At 40.9% G+C, this 13,671-nt stretch overlaps 1 protein-coding gene across 27 annotated transcripts in view; it reads right to left on the bottom strand.

Moving 5' to 3' along the window:
* DIS3L2 (DIS3 like 3'-5' exoribonuclease 2) overlaps positions 1-11,999 on the bottom strand; it is a 344,867-nt gene extending 332,868 nt beyond the window's left edge. For 4 of the 27 annotated variants that reach the window (XR_011439882.1, XM_070270694.1, XM_023642561.2 and 1 more), the window contains exons 1-2: positions 11,474-11,565; positions 8,361-8,416 (exon numbers count right to left, since the gene is read on the bottom strand). The gene's annotated coding sequence lies outside the window, so the exon portion shown is untranslated. Of the gene's footprint in view, positions 1-6,068; positions 6,340-8,360; positions 8,485-11,066 lie in introns of all 27 variants that reach the window. The other 23 variants (XM_070270670.1, XM_070270684.1, XM_070270668.1 and 20 more) reach the window with 17 other exon arrangements.
* Positions 12,000-13,671: the final 1,672 nt, after the last annotated feature.

The following is a 13,671-nucleotide window of genomic DNA, read 5'->3' as shown; positions in this document are numbered from 1 at the left end:
TGAACAAAAGAAAGCAGGTGTTGCCATACTTATATCAGACAAAGCAGACTTCAAAGCAAAACAGATAATGAAAGACAAAGAGGGGTAGTATATAATGATAAAAGGGACGCTCCACCAAGATGACATAACACTTATAAATATATACGCACCTAACACAGGAGCACCAAAATTCATAAAGAAACTATTAACAAAACTAAAAGGAGACATTAACAGCAATATAATAATAGTAGGGGACCTCAACACCCCATTAACACCAATGGACAGAACATCCAGACAGAAAATCAACAAGGAAATTATAGAATTAAATGAAAAATTAGATCAGATGGACCTAATAGATATATGTAGGACACTTCACCCAAAAACAGCAGGTTACACATTCTTCTCAAGCATGCATGGAACATTCTCAAGGATAGACCATATCTTGGGAAACAAAGCAAGCATCAATAAGTTCAAGAGGGTTGAAATAATATCAAGCATCTTTTCTGATCATAATGCTATGAAACTAGAAATCAACTACAAGAATAAAGCTGGGAAAGGGCCAAAAATGTGGAGACTAAACAACATGCTACGGAACAAACAATGGATTATTGAAGAAATCAAATATTATCTGGAGACAAATGAAAATGAAAACACACCGTAACAAATTATTTGGGACGCAGCAAAGGCAGTCCTAAGAGGGAAATTCATTGCAATACAGGCTCACCTCAATAAGCAAGAAAAATCTTACATAAACAACCGCAAACGACACCTAACAGAATTAGAAAAAGAAGAACAAAGCCCAAAGTCAGTAGAAGGAGGGAAATAATAAAAATTAGAGCAGAAATAAATGATATCAAAACAAAAAAGACAGTAGAAAGGATCAATGAAACAAACAGTTGGTTCTTCGAAAAAATTAACAAAATCGACAAACCCTTAGCCAGACTCACTAAATAAAAAAGAATGAAGTCTCAGATAAATAAAATTAGAAACGAGAGAGGAGAAATCACAACACATACCAAAGAAATACAAAGGATCATAAGAGAATACTATGAAAAACTATAGGCCAACAAATTGAACAACCTAGAATAAATGGATAAATTCCTAGACTCATACAACCTACTCAAACTGAATCAGGAAGAAATAGAGAATCTGAAGAGACCAATCACAAGTAAAGAAATAGAAACAATAATCAAAAACCTCCCCAAAAATAAGAGTCCAGGACCAGATGGCTTCTCTGGAGAATTCTACCAAACATTCAAAGAAGATTTAATACCTATCCTTCTCAGACTATTCCAGAAAATAGAGGAAGATGGAGCACTCCCTAATACATTCTATGAAGCCAACATCACCCTGATCCCCAAACCTCACAAGAACACCACAAACAAGGAGAACTAAAGGCCAATATCACTGATGAACATAGATGCAAAAATCCTCAACAAAATTTTGGCAAACCAAATACAGCAATACATCAAAAAGATTATACACCATGATCAAGTGGGATTTATACCAGGGACACAGGGATGGTTCAACATCCGCAAGTCAATCAACGTGATTCACTACATTAACAAAATGAGAAACAAAAACCACATGATCATCTCAATAGATGCAGAGAAAGCATTCGACAAGATCCAACATCCATTTATGATAAAAACCCTCAATAAAATAGGTATAGAAGGAAAGTACCTCAACATAATAAAGGCCATATATGACAAACCCACAGCCAACATCATACTCAATGGACAAAAACTGAAACCCATCCCTCTCAGAACAGGAACAAGACAAGGGTGCCCACTTTCACCACTCTTACTCAACATAGTACTGGAGGTTTTGGCCAGAGCAATTCGGCAGGAAAAAGAAATAAAAGGAATCCAAATAGGCAACGAAGAAGTAAAACTCTTGCTGTTTGCAGACAACATGATCTTATATATAGAAAACCCCAAAGAATCCATAGAAAAACTATTAGAAACAATCAACAACTACAGCAAAGTTGCAGGGTATAAAATCAACATACATAAACCAGCAGCATTTCTATATGCTAACAATGAACTAACAGAAAAAGATCTCAAGAACTCAATCCCATTCACAATCGCAACAAAAAGAATAAAATACCTTGGGATAAATTTAACCAAGGAAGTGAAAGATCTATACAACGAAAACTACAAGACCTTCTTGAAAGAAATCGACGACGACATAAAGAGATGGAAAGACATTCCATGCACATGGATTGGAAGAATAAACATAGTTAAAATGTCCATACTACCTAAAGCAATCTACAGATTCAATGCCATCCCAATCAGAATTCCAATGTCATTCTTTACAGAAATTGAACAAAGAATCCTAAAATTCATATGGGGCAGCAAAAGACCCTGAATTGCTAAAGCAATCCTGAGCAAGAAGAACAAAGCTGGAGGCATCACAATCCCTGACTTCAAAACATACTACAAAGCTACAGTAATCAAAACAGCATGGTACTGGTACAAAAACAGATGCACAGATCAATGGAACAGAATTGAAAGTCCAGAAATAAAACCACACATCTATGGACACCTAATCTTTGACAAAGGAGCTGAGGGCCTACAATGGAGGAAAGAAAGTCTCTTCAACAAATGGTGCTGGGAAAACTGGACAGCCACATGTAAAAGAATGAAAATCAACCCTTCTTTTTCACCATTTACTAAAATAAACTCAAAATGGATCAAAGACCTAAAGATTAGGCCTGAAACAATAAGTCTTCTAGAAGAGAATATCGGCAGTACACTCTTTGACAGCAGCTTCAAAAGAATCTTTTCAGACACCATAACCCCTCACATGAGGGAAACAATAGAAAGAATAAATAAATGGGACTTCATCAGACTAAAGAGCTTCTTCAAGGCAAGGGAAAACAGGATTGAAACAAAAAAAACAGCCCACTAATTGGGAAAAAATATTCACAAGTTATTTATCCGACAAAGGGTTAATCTCCATAATATACAAAGAACTCACACAACTCAACAATAAAAAATCAAACAACCCAATTACAAAATGGGCAGGTGACATGAACAGACATTTCTCCAAAGAAGATATACGGATGGCCAATAGACACATGAAAAGATGCTCATCATCACTAATCATCAGGGAAATGCAAATCAAAACTACACTAAGATATCACCTTACACCTGTTAGAATGGCAAAAATATCCAAAACTAAGAGTGACAAATGTTGGAGAGGCTGTAGAGAAAAAGGAACCCTCATATACTGTTGGTGGGAATGCAAACTGGTGCAGCCACTATGGAAAACAGTATGGAGATTCCTCAAAAAGTTAAGAATAGAAATACCTTATGACCCAGCCATCCCACTACTGGGTATCTAGCCTAAGAACCTGAAATCAGCAATTCCAAAAGTCCCATGCACCCCTATGTTCATCGCAGCATTATTCACAATAGCCAAGTCATGGAACCAACCTAAGTGCCCAGCAACTGATGATTGGATAAAGAAGATATGGTATATATATATACAATGGAATACTACTCAGCCATAAAAAAGGACGAAGTCGTCCCATTCACAACAACATGGATAGACCTTGAGGGTATTATGTTGAGTGAAATAAGCCAGACAGAGAAAGACGAACTCTGTATGACTCCACTCACAGGTAGTAGTTAACATATGGACAAAGAGAACTGATCGGTGGTTGCCAGGGGAAAGGGGGGTGGGAGGAGGGCATTAGGGGTGAAGTGGTGTACCTACAACATGACTAATAATGATGTACAACTGTAATTTCACAAGGGTGTTAACTATCATAACCTTAATTAAAAAAAAAAAAAACTTAATGCTGTTTTCCTAAGATCACAACAAGACAAATACATCTGCTCCCACCACTTCTACTTAACACTGTACTGGGAATTACAGCCCGTGCAATAAGAAAAAAATTGAAAGTTAGAAAGGAAAAAGTAAAATTGTATGTATTCGCAGATGACATAATCTTTATGTAGAAAACCCAATGGAATCTATAAAAAAGCTATTAGAATAAATGAGTATAGTCTGGTTGACAGAGAAGATCAATGTACAAAAATCAATCTAGCAAGTCAAAAATATAAATTAAAAAACCACCATTTCAATAGCATCAAAAAACATGAAATACAAAGGGACAACTATGACAAAAGGTGTACAAGATTTGCCCAGTGAAAACCACAAAATATTGCTGAGAGAAACTGAAGAAAACCTAAATAAATTGAGACTCCAAAGCATGTTCATGGTTTGGAAGACTCAACATTGTTAAGATGGAAATCCCCGCCCCCCAACTGATCTACAGATTCAGTACAACCCCAAATTCTCAAGCAGACTTTTTGGAAAAGCTGACAAGCTGATTCTAAAATTAACATAGAAATGAAAAGGACCTCAAAAAGCCAAAATCTGGAAAAAGAATAGCAAGGTTGAAGGACTTACGCTATCTGACTTCGTCTTATAATAAAACTACAGTAATCAAATCAGTGTAATATTATCATCAAGATAGACAAATTGATCAATGGAACAGAAAAGAGAGCCCAGAAATAGAAATATAAGTAGATTTTCAACCTAGGTACAACCCAGGTACAAGGCAATTTAGTAAAGGAACAGTCTTTTCAACAAATAGTTCTAGAACAATTAGATTCCGTAAGTAACAAAATGAACTTTGATCCATACCTTGCACTATACATAAAAAGTAGCTCGAAGTATATCATAGATCAAAATGTAAAACCTAAAATTAAAACTTCAAGAACATAAGAGAATATCTTTGTGATATTAACTTAGGCAAAGATTTCTTAGATAAAGCAACAAAAGCACAATCCATAAAAGAAAAAGTTATAAATTGGACTTTATTAAGAATTTCTGTTCTTCAAAAGACACCATTAAGAGAATAAAAAGAGACTGAGAGAAAACATTTGCAAATTCTGTGTCTGAAAAAGGACTCACCTCCAGAATATATTAAGAACTTCTAAGCTCAGTAATAAGAAAACACGGAACCCAATTAAAAATGGACAAAAGATCTGAACAGACACTTCACCAAAGAAGTTACAAGGATAGCAAATAAGTTCATGAAAAGATGCTCAGCATCACTAGCCATTAAGGAAATGCAAAGTAAAACCACAACGAGATCCCACTACATATCTATTAGAATGCCTAAAATGTAAAAGACCGACCATACCAAGTGTTGACAAGGATGTGGAGGAACTGGATCTCTTATACACTGCTGGTGGTGCAAGAGTACAGCTACTCTGGAAAATTGTGATGGTTTCTTTAAAAGTTAAGCATATGCCTATCATATGATTCAACCATTCTACTCCTCGGTATTTAACCAAAGAAACAAAAGTATATGTCCACACAAAGACTTGTACACAAATTTTCATAGCAGCATTATTTGTTACCAACTAAAAACTGGAACCAACCAACATGTCCATCAAATAGGTCAATGTATTAGTAAACTGTGTACAGCCATTCAAAGGAATATTACTCAGCATTAAAGAGGAATCAACTACTGACAGACTAAAAAACACTGATTAATCTCAAAATAATTATGCTGAGTGAAAAAAGCCTAAGTACATACTATACGATTCCATTTATATAAGATTCTAGGAAATTCTAGGAAATGAAATTAATATATAATGACAGAAAGATCAGTGGTTGTCTGGGATGCGGGTCAAGGAGTCAGGGATATGAGGAAAGCTTCGGGGGTGATGGATATGTTCACTATCTCGTTTCTGATGAGAGTCTCATAAGTATACACATACGTCAAAAGTTTACAAATTGTACGCTTTAAATATGTACAGTTTATAGTATGTCAACCATAGCTGAAATCAGCTTTTAAAAAATATGGTCTTAACCAACAATTAATAATCCTTCATAATACAAATTGGACCCTAATTCATTCATTTAAAATTATTCCTTGTCAATAATGTGTATTTTAGCCATAAAATTCATAGGCCATCCTTACTTCCAAACTATTGAGTGAGTGATTTGAAATGGCAAAATTCAATAAATCATAAAGAAAACTGTCTTATTGGAGCAAAACATCTCTGAACAATTCAAATATTTTTTCATTTTAAAAACTTAAAATAACTAAAAAGAATACAAACCATGTAACTTGTTGATTTTATTTTAAGTAGGGTTAAACAAAAATGCCAACGTGCTGTTACCTCCTCCCTGGTATAGCTGCCACTATGGTTTCATACTCAACCCTTTAAAACTGATGACAGCTGACGATGGCGAAGAGAGAAAGGAGCAACTATTTCCCATGTGGAGAAATGTTCTCTAAGTGAGGTCAAGTTAAACAGCAAGGTTTGTGGCTTCTCTCTGAATCCCGCAGCACCCAGACAACCACGACAAACCTCTCTTCTTCATCAAAGCCTAATGGGAAATAGAAACAACCCGATTTCATTACAGAAAGCCTGCAGAGGAACCTAAAAAGCAGAGTTCCTCAGTTAGCATCATGTAACTCCCTGCCTCCTCTTGGTTTGGGTACCCAAGCTCTCAAGTCTACCAGACACTCCAACAACTACTTTCCTTCATTTGAAAGATTTTTAAGCCACAGGGAACAGGTAACTTCCTACTATATCAGCCTACATCATTACTTGCCCTTTTCTTTATTGTCCCTATAGTATTTATGTTGATGTTCTCAGGCCCAGAGTTCTCACGCCCAGGTTCCGATTTCACTGAATTTAAAGTAGCATGCTGCAGGAATCAGATAGACATGGGTCCATCTTTGGTTCTAAAACTTACTGCCTTATGACTTAAGTAAACTCCCTGAGCCTCAATTTTATCATCAGTAAACGAGTCAAATCACCTTTCTCATTGGACATGAATTGGTATTAAATGATATATGCATGTGAATTACTTGACACATAGGAGGGTCTCCAAAAATTATAATCCCCTTCCTCCTCTTTATTTTCTAACAGGAAGGCATTTTTCTGAGGGCAAAGTACCTCAGCAGCCCTTATCCCCAGGTGATTTCATCAGAGACATTTTCAAGGTACTTTGTGCCATATGAAAGTCTTTTCCCGCCAGTATGAACACTGTCTCTTGTCTGCCACCATTAGCGTATCCCATTATGAATGTATTTAAAACCAATGAACTGTACACTTAAAAATGGTTAAGATGGGAAATTTTATGCTATGAGTATTTTACCAAAATAAAAAAAATGGGGAAAACAGGTAGTTTTTTAAACTAACAATTGACTAAACTGATCAATTCTAGCCTCAACACGAGAGTTAATCACATAATTGTAACTCTGGGGCATCTGGTTCTTGCTGTGGTTCCAAATGAAACGCCATCTGAAAAGTCCTTGTTGTCAAATCGTTCTATCTCCTGTCATATGACACAAAGGAGCATCTTGTGCAGTTCCACCACCGCCCTCAGTCTAGTGAAGACAACAAGAATTCTGGCCAAGTTTCCCCAACATCACCAATAATGGCACAGACGGCTGGACTTCAGAGGGATCTCGGATCCAGCCCAGGCCCATAGTTTGATTCGTATATGGGCTCGGAAGTATTTCAACGAAAATGAACTTTTTTTCCCACAGCAACTCCCCCAAAATAAGAAATTTTTTGAAGGTTAAAATAAAAGGACATTCTAAAAACTGGATTCTATAAAGCTGGTCCTACATTATAGGAAAACAAAGTCTAGGATAAGTGGGGAAACTGCAAATAAGTTTACAAATCTTCCTCACACAAGAAAACGCTCTCACACTTTTTTTGCCCTTAAACTACTGAGCCATCTCAAAATCATTTCCAGTGCAGTGTCCAAGACCAACCGGTCCATAGGCATTCTGAGATGAGCACTATAAAATGTAATATAAGAATGATTCTTTCAAAAACATTTAGCAGCAATAAAACTCACAAATAAGCATAAACCTTTGCCTCAAAATAAATCAGCTAACCTAAAAAGTTAATGCATTAGGTTTTTCACTTTTGATTGCTTTTTCATTAGATTTTCATCAAAATGTGCAGAGGAACCCAAGCACACATGCCAGGGGCAAATACATGCAATAAAGAGAGCGTTAGGAAAAGGTGAGCACGTCTCAACTCTGACCGCAAAAGTGAAAGAACTCGTCGACTCCAGAGGGACCAACGTAAATTTGATTAATATAATTAAGGCTCTGAATCGACGAAGTTCAAGATTTTGTGTGGAGCCACCTTTCAGGCAATGAAAGTCATGAACACAATCAATCCATCAGCAAATATTTCCTAGGCATTTCATGCGCCTCAGCATTGTGCTGTAGGGATACGGAAACCAGTTTCTGTGCCCTAGTGGCACTTCTGGTCTAATTAGAGGACAGAGGATTAAATCGCAACATGTAAGCAGGCCGAAGCAGAAAAGGCACCCAGGAGTTGAAAGACCAGAGCTCGAGTCCCAACTCTGCCCCTACTCACCAGATGTCTGTCCTTGGGCAAATCACTGAAACTTCTCCAGGACTCTACTTTCTCGTCTATAATAAGAGAAGGTTGGACAGGATGATTTCTAAGGTCTCTTCCCCTCTGGGTCTATTAATCCAAGCTGAAAGAAAAGGGAGAGGAACTAGGCCTAAAGACTTGGCAGGATTTGAACTGACTGATGCGAGAAGGAAGGACATTCTAGGAGAGGAACATGAAGGTAAAAACAGACACATCTCGTAGGGTTTCACTTATAGGAGACATCTAGAGTAGTCAAAATCACAGAAACAGAAAGTAGACGGGTGGTTGCCAGGAGCTGGAGGGAAGGAGAAATAGGGAGCTGTTCAATGGGTACAGAGTCTAGCTTTGCAAGACGAAAAAGTCCCAGAGATCTGTTACACAACAACGCAAATATAGTTAACACCACTGAACTGTACAGGTAAAAATGGCTAAGAGGGCAAATTTTATATAATGTATTTTTCTTAACCACAATTAAAAAGAATGAATCACAGAAATTAGTGCCCTAGCAGTCACACTGATGCAAAAATATTTCAAATCAACGAACCAGTAGTGTCAATCCTAATCCCTAAAATTCTTCCCCCAATTTAAAAAAATACGTGGACACAACTTGCTAGTGGGACAGGGAGGCTGCCCCAACCACAGTAAAGCTGAGCAAGCATGCTGAGAAAATGAGGAAAGAGAAGACAACAAACACTAAGCAACGGCAGAAATACAAAGCAGGCTACTCAAACACAACCTAATTGTGTCATCCCCACTTGCAATCCAGCCTAAATCTCTAAATAAAATCACGTAGAGGCTTCTCTTTACTCCAAGGATAAAGAAAAATTCCTCCAGGCCCCTCTCCCACCAGATTCTTCTACGCTCTCCCTGCTCCACACAGAAAGCTCTACCTTAAGTCCCAGTCCTCTCCCCAAACCCTGCCATCACAGGGTGCTTGCCCTTGGCTGTTTGCTCTGACTGAACACTCCCCCTTTCCTGAGCACCTTTCAGATATCAGTTCAAACGTCACTTCTGTGACTTCTCTAACTCAAACACAATCACAGTTGCAGTTCTACATTCACGTGATTATTTGGTACCATCTGCTGGGGACAGGGACCACGCATGCATTCACTCCTCCCCATTTCCAACACCAACCACAGCGCCTAGTACCAAGTAAGCACTCAAACACTTGTTGAGTAAGTGAATAAACGGGCACTAAACCTGTAAGAAAGCAATAAAACATAGTAAGAGGTCTCCTTAAGAGTCTGTGCATCCTCACAAATGAATCTTTGGAGGAGGCCCAAAGCAATTGAGCCAAAAATCCCTATTCAACTCTTTTAAAAAAATAGTCAATTCAGATGCCTGTATAAATTTCTCTGGCCCTTCTATGTCTCTAGGCAAATGCTGAGCATCAAAGACCGATAAGTTAAAGGCACACACACCCCACAGATAAAGCAAAGCTACTAGCTGCTGAGTAACTGTCGCTCTGGTATTCCCTGATACAGCGCCTGCTACATGGGAAGGACTCTGGAAATATCTGTCAAATGAATAAAGAACAACATTTCACAAGACTCAAGTATGTATGAAACAGTAACTAACTGTGGTGTCTCATATGAAAGTAAGACCAACTGCAGAAGGAAAGGAAAGAAGCTCTACATAGCAAAGCCCTCTGCCAGTAGCCTCATTATTTTAGATCTCAAAAATGAAAAATGCCAGACATAATTGGGCTAAGAGTGAAAGAAATAGATACTGCAATCAAATGACCTTAGAGCTTTAAACAAAGGCTACAAAATGTCACATGGACTATTTCCCAAACCCTTAAGAATGTAAGGAAAGAAATTATTTAGGATTCCCTGTCCCCTCCAATACAAATATCAGTTTTATTTATAGTTTAGAAAGAAATCAAGAGACAAACAGTATCTATACTTTAGAAATATAATCCATAAACGTATTCCTGAAAACTCCAGCCCATAGTGATCTCTCCTCCGATTTTGCATTTAAACAAATGCTATTTTATATTTTCTAATAGTTTAATATGTGCCGTCTCTTGTTTCTTATATATCTTTTCAGGTGCAAATAACACTGTAGGTGCTTAACAAGTACTTATAGAACTGAAATGAAATTACACTGCTTTGAATAATGGATTTTGATATATAAACTCTTGTGTTTTATTCCCAAATAATGTCATCCCCGAAAATTCTTCATATGCCTCAGTTTTAGCTCTATCGTCACTGGATTAAATATAAAGTCGTTACCCAACAATGCTCAAATAAGGCTTGGTGTTTTCTTAATATTGTTCCTTCAACTCAAATAAAGGAGGTTTTCAGTCCCTTATATTTCCATATAAATTTTAGTTTGCCAATTTCTGAAAAAAAGCCAGCTGGAAATTTGATAGAGATTATATCGAGTCTGTTTTCGAATGTAAACCAGAGGTATTAACAACACCTGGCCTACTTTCTTCCATGTAGCAAATTTCACTAGAAATTCTTCCCAAACCTACTGAATCCCAGGGAGAGTTCCTCTGTAGAAAATTAGAAGACACCACATCTAAACTACAGACTACTACCCACACGTCACTAAACACTGGAACGCTACTTCCATGGAAAAGGATCAAAGCGTCGAATTAGATGAGTCTCACAAGCAACAAAGCAGATAAAGTATATCGCTTTGGAAAGCGCAAAGCAGCAAGCAAACATCAAGTATTACAGTTAAGAGGCTGCCGTCCCAGGCTCCTGAGGCGCCCCATCCCTGCCAGTCCCAAACATCCGGATCAGGACCCAGAAGCACGCGCCCACAGGTGACCCGAGCCCCGGGAGGCGTCCTCTCTACAGCAGCTGGCTCTCTAACTCCGGTTTTCCTCCCCGCGCACCACGCTGGGCTCCAGGGGCGGGCCGGCGGGGCCTGGGCGCGAGGAGCCGGGCCTGCGAGGCCGGTCTGCGGGGAGCGGGGGGCGTGAGGTGGGCAGGCGCGACGCCAGGAGCGGAGGGCCCTCGGCCGGCGCAGCCGCCGCAGGTGCCCCGCGAAGCGCCGCGGAGCCCTGCCGGCCAGCCCAGGGGTCGGTCCTGGGAAAGGGTCGAGGTGGGGCGCGCGGGACGGGGGCGGGAGGGCCTCACCGTTGCTCCCGGGAGGCCGGCCGCGCCGCGGTCCCTCAGTTGCTAAGGAGAATGCTCTTCCGGGTCACGGGCGCGGCGGTACAGAGAGCAACGGTGGCCGGAAGGGGCCAAGAGCGATGCGCAGGGCGAGTGCGCGGCGGAGGCGGTGGGCGCGCCTAGTTCCGCTGCGGCGGGGGCGAATGGCTGGGGCTGGTGGCTCTACCCGGGTAGCTTCTGAGACACCTTCCTTCCCGGCGCGGGCCGTCTTCAGCCCCCTGCACCGGGGCCAGCCACCGGCGGACGCCCTCCCGCCCAGCCCAGGCCCTTCGAGCTGTGCTCCGCGGGGCCCACTCTCACCCCGCAGGATCCGCCAGCCCTGAGGCGTCTCGCCCCGCTTCTTGCCCCCGGGTGTAGCCACGCCGGCTCTTTTTTGTGACACCGTTTTACTCGTTGTTTCATTTACGGGACACCTGCTCGGGGCTAGATGCAGGGCTGGCACTGGGGATACAGAGATGGGCAACCCAGGCGTGGTCCCTGCCTTCAGAATGCACAGGCTGGTGGGAGGGCAGGCGGGCAGCGTCCTGCATACGGGGATGGGCAAATCAAGGAAGCTACAGGAGCCTGCGCAGGGGGCCTACCCAGACACGGTAGGGAAAAATGGATGGTGGAGAGACACATCAACCAAGTAAAAGGGTAGGGCAGAGAGTAGGCTCGGTGGGGAAACCCACTGAAAAGTCACTGTGGCCTGCCCAGGAAAGGGTGTAGAGAAAAGAGAATGGTTAAGGATGGAACCTAGAAAACACCAATATTGTAGGTGTGAGCAGAGGAAAAGAAACCTCCAACTACAGCCAGAATGTTCAGTTGAAGGACTACAGAGGTGACAGGAGGAGAGGAAAGAATTTCGCTAACGGGGTGGTCGCCAGTGTCAAATGCTGTGGAGATCAACTGCCCAATGGTGACCATGGAAAAATCAAAATTCAGGAACACACTTTCAAAGTCGACAGTGGCTTGAATCTGTGTGGTGAAGGAGTCCACCTCCATATGCTCCATATGGAAGCAAGGAAAAGAGATAGATTAAATTTTACTGAATGCCTTAATGTTTTAAAAAGCACTGTCATGGTATTTGCAAATTTCAGGATTCCTTTACTAATAACTGAGATCCTTAAAGGTAGAAAATATTTATTTAACCTTGCATCTACAGTGCCTGCCACACACAGTCCTCAATCAATGTTTATTTAAAGAATGAATGAACCCATGAGCCTTTGGTTTTCATTGTTCACACAGGTCCCTTCAGAACCCTCAGCAAAACTGTGATGTAGGCAAACCTTGTTTATTCAAACTGTGGAGGATGGAAGAAGCCCAGCGGGGGCAGGAGGCCGAGGGTGGTGGAGGTCCAGGGATTCAGTGGGTGGGAGAAGGCCCAGTGGAGCCAGGGATGGGAAGACCCAGAAAAGGAAAAAAACAAAAGATTAAAAACATAAAAGATGAGGGCTGGCCCGGTGGGGCAGCAGTTAACTAAGCAGTTCAGATCCCGGGTGCAGACATGGCACCGCTTGGCACGCGGTGCTGTGGTAGGGTCCCACATATAAAGTAGAGGAAGATGGGCATGGACGTTAGATCAGGTGATGAACAATAAGTTCATCAGGCAGATCCCATTTTAACTGGACAGCTGGCATGGAGTATGGTGTCAGCCGGTGAAGCCTGCAGGGCTGGGTGGACATATCCCTAACTCCTGTAAGTGGAGTGAGATCTGGGCTTCCTCATGTGGACCAAAGGAAAACCACATACTCTAGACTGACAAGTGAGAGGCTCGCCCCACCAGCATACCTCCAGTCCATTCCCATTATAACAAGTATTACAATAAGCTCCCCCAAAAAGAGAAATATGCTTCTTCTCTGAGAGACTATAAATCTATCCACAATGGATGTGGCCAGCTGTCTATGGGAGTAAACCATGAAATTCTAAATGTGTGGCTGAAGAGTTTAGGAACACCCAAAATGATGAGGATCCAGGCTGCTCCTGCCCCAGGGAGAAGCCCAAGGTGTCCTGCCCTACATCCTCTGGGAAGCATAGGACATCCCGACTTAATCCAATCTGATTTCTTATCTAAAGTTATAGGACCACCCAATAACCAGACCCCACCTGCACTGATACCATTTTAACGATTTCTTTTCACGATCTTTCCTTTGTCTCGTAGAGAAATAACTCAGATACCTATG

This window comes from Equus caballus, chromosome 6 (genome assembly GCF_041296265.1).
Source record: "Equus caballus isolate H_3958 breed thoroughbred chromosome 6, TB-T2T, whole genome shotgun sequence".
Classification (NCBI taxonomy): Eukaryota; Metazoa; Chordata; class Mammalia; order Perissodactyla; family Equidae; genus Equus; species Equus caballus.
The sequence above is the reverse complement of the archived record's forward strand: the minus strand, read 5'-3'. Positions and strand labels throughout refer to the sequence as shown.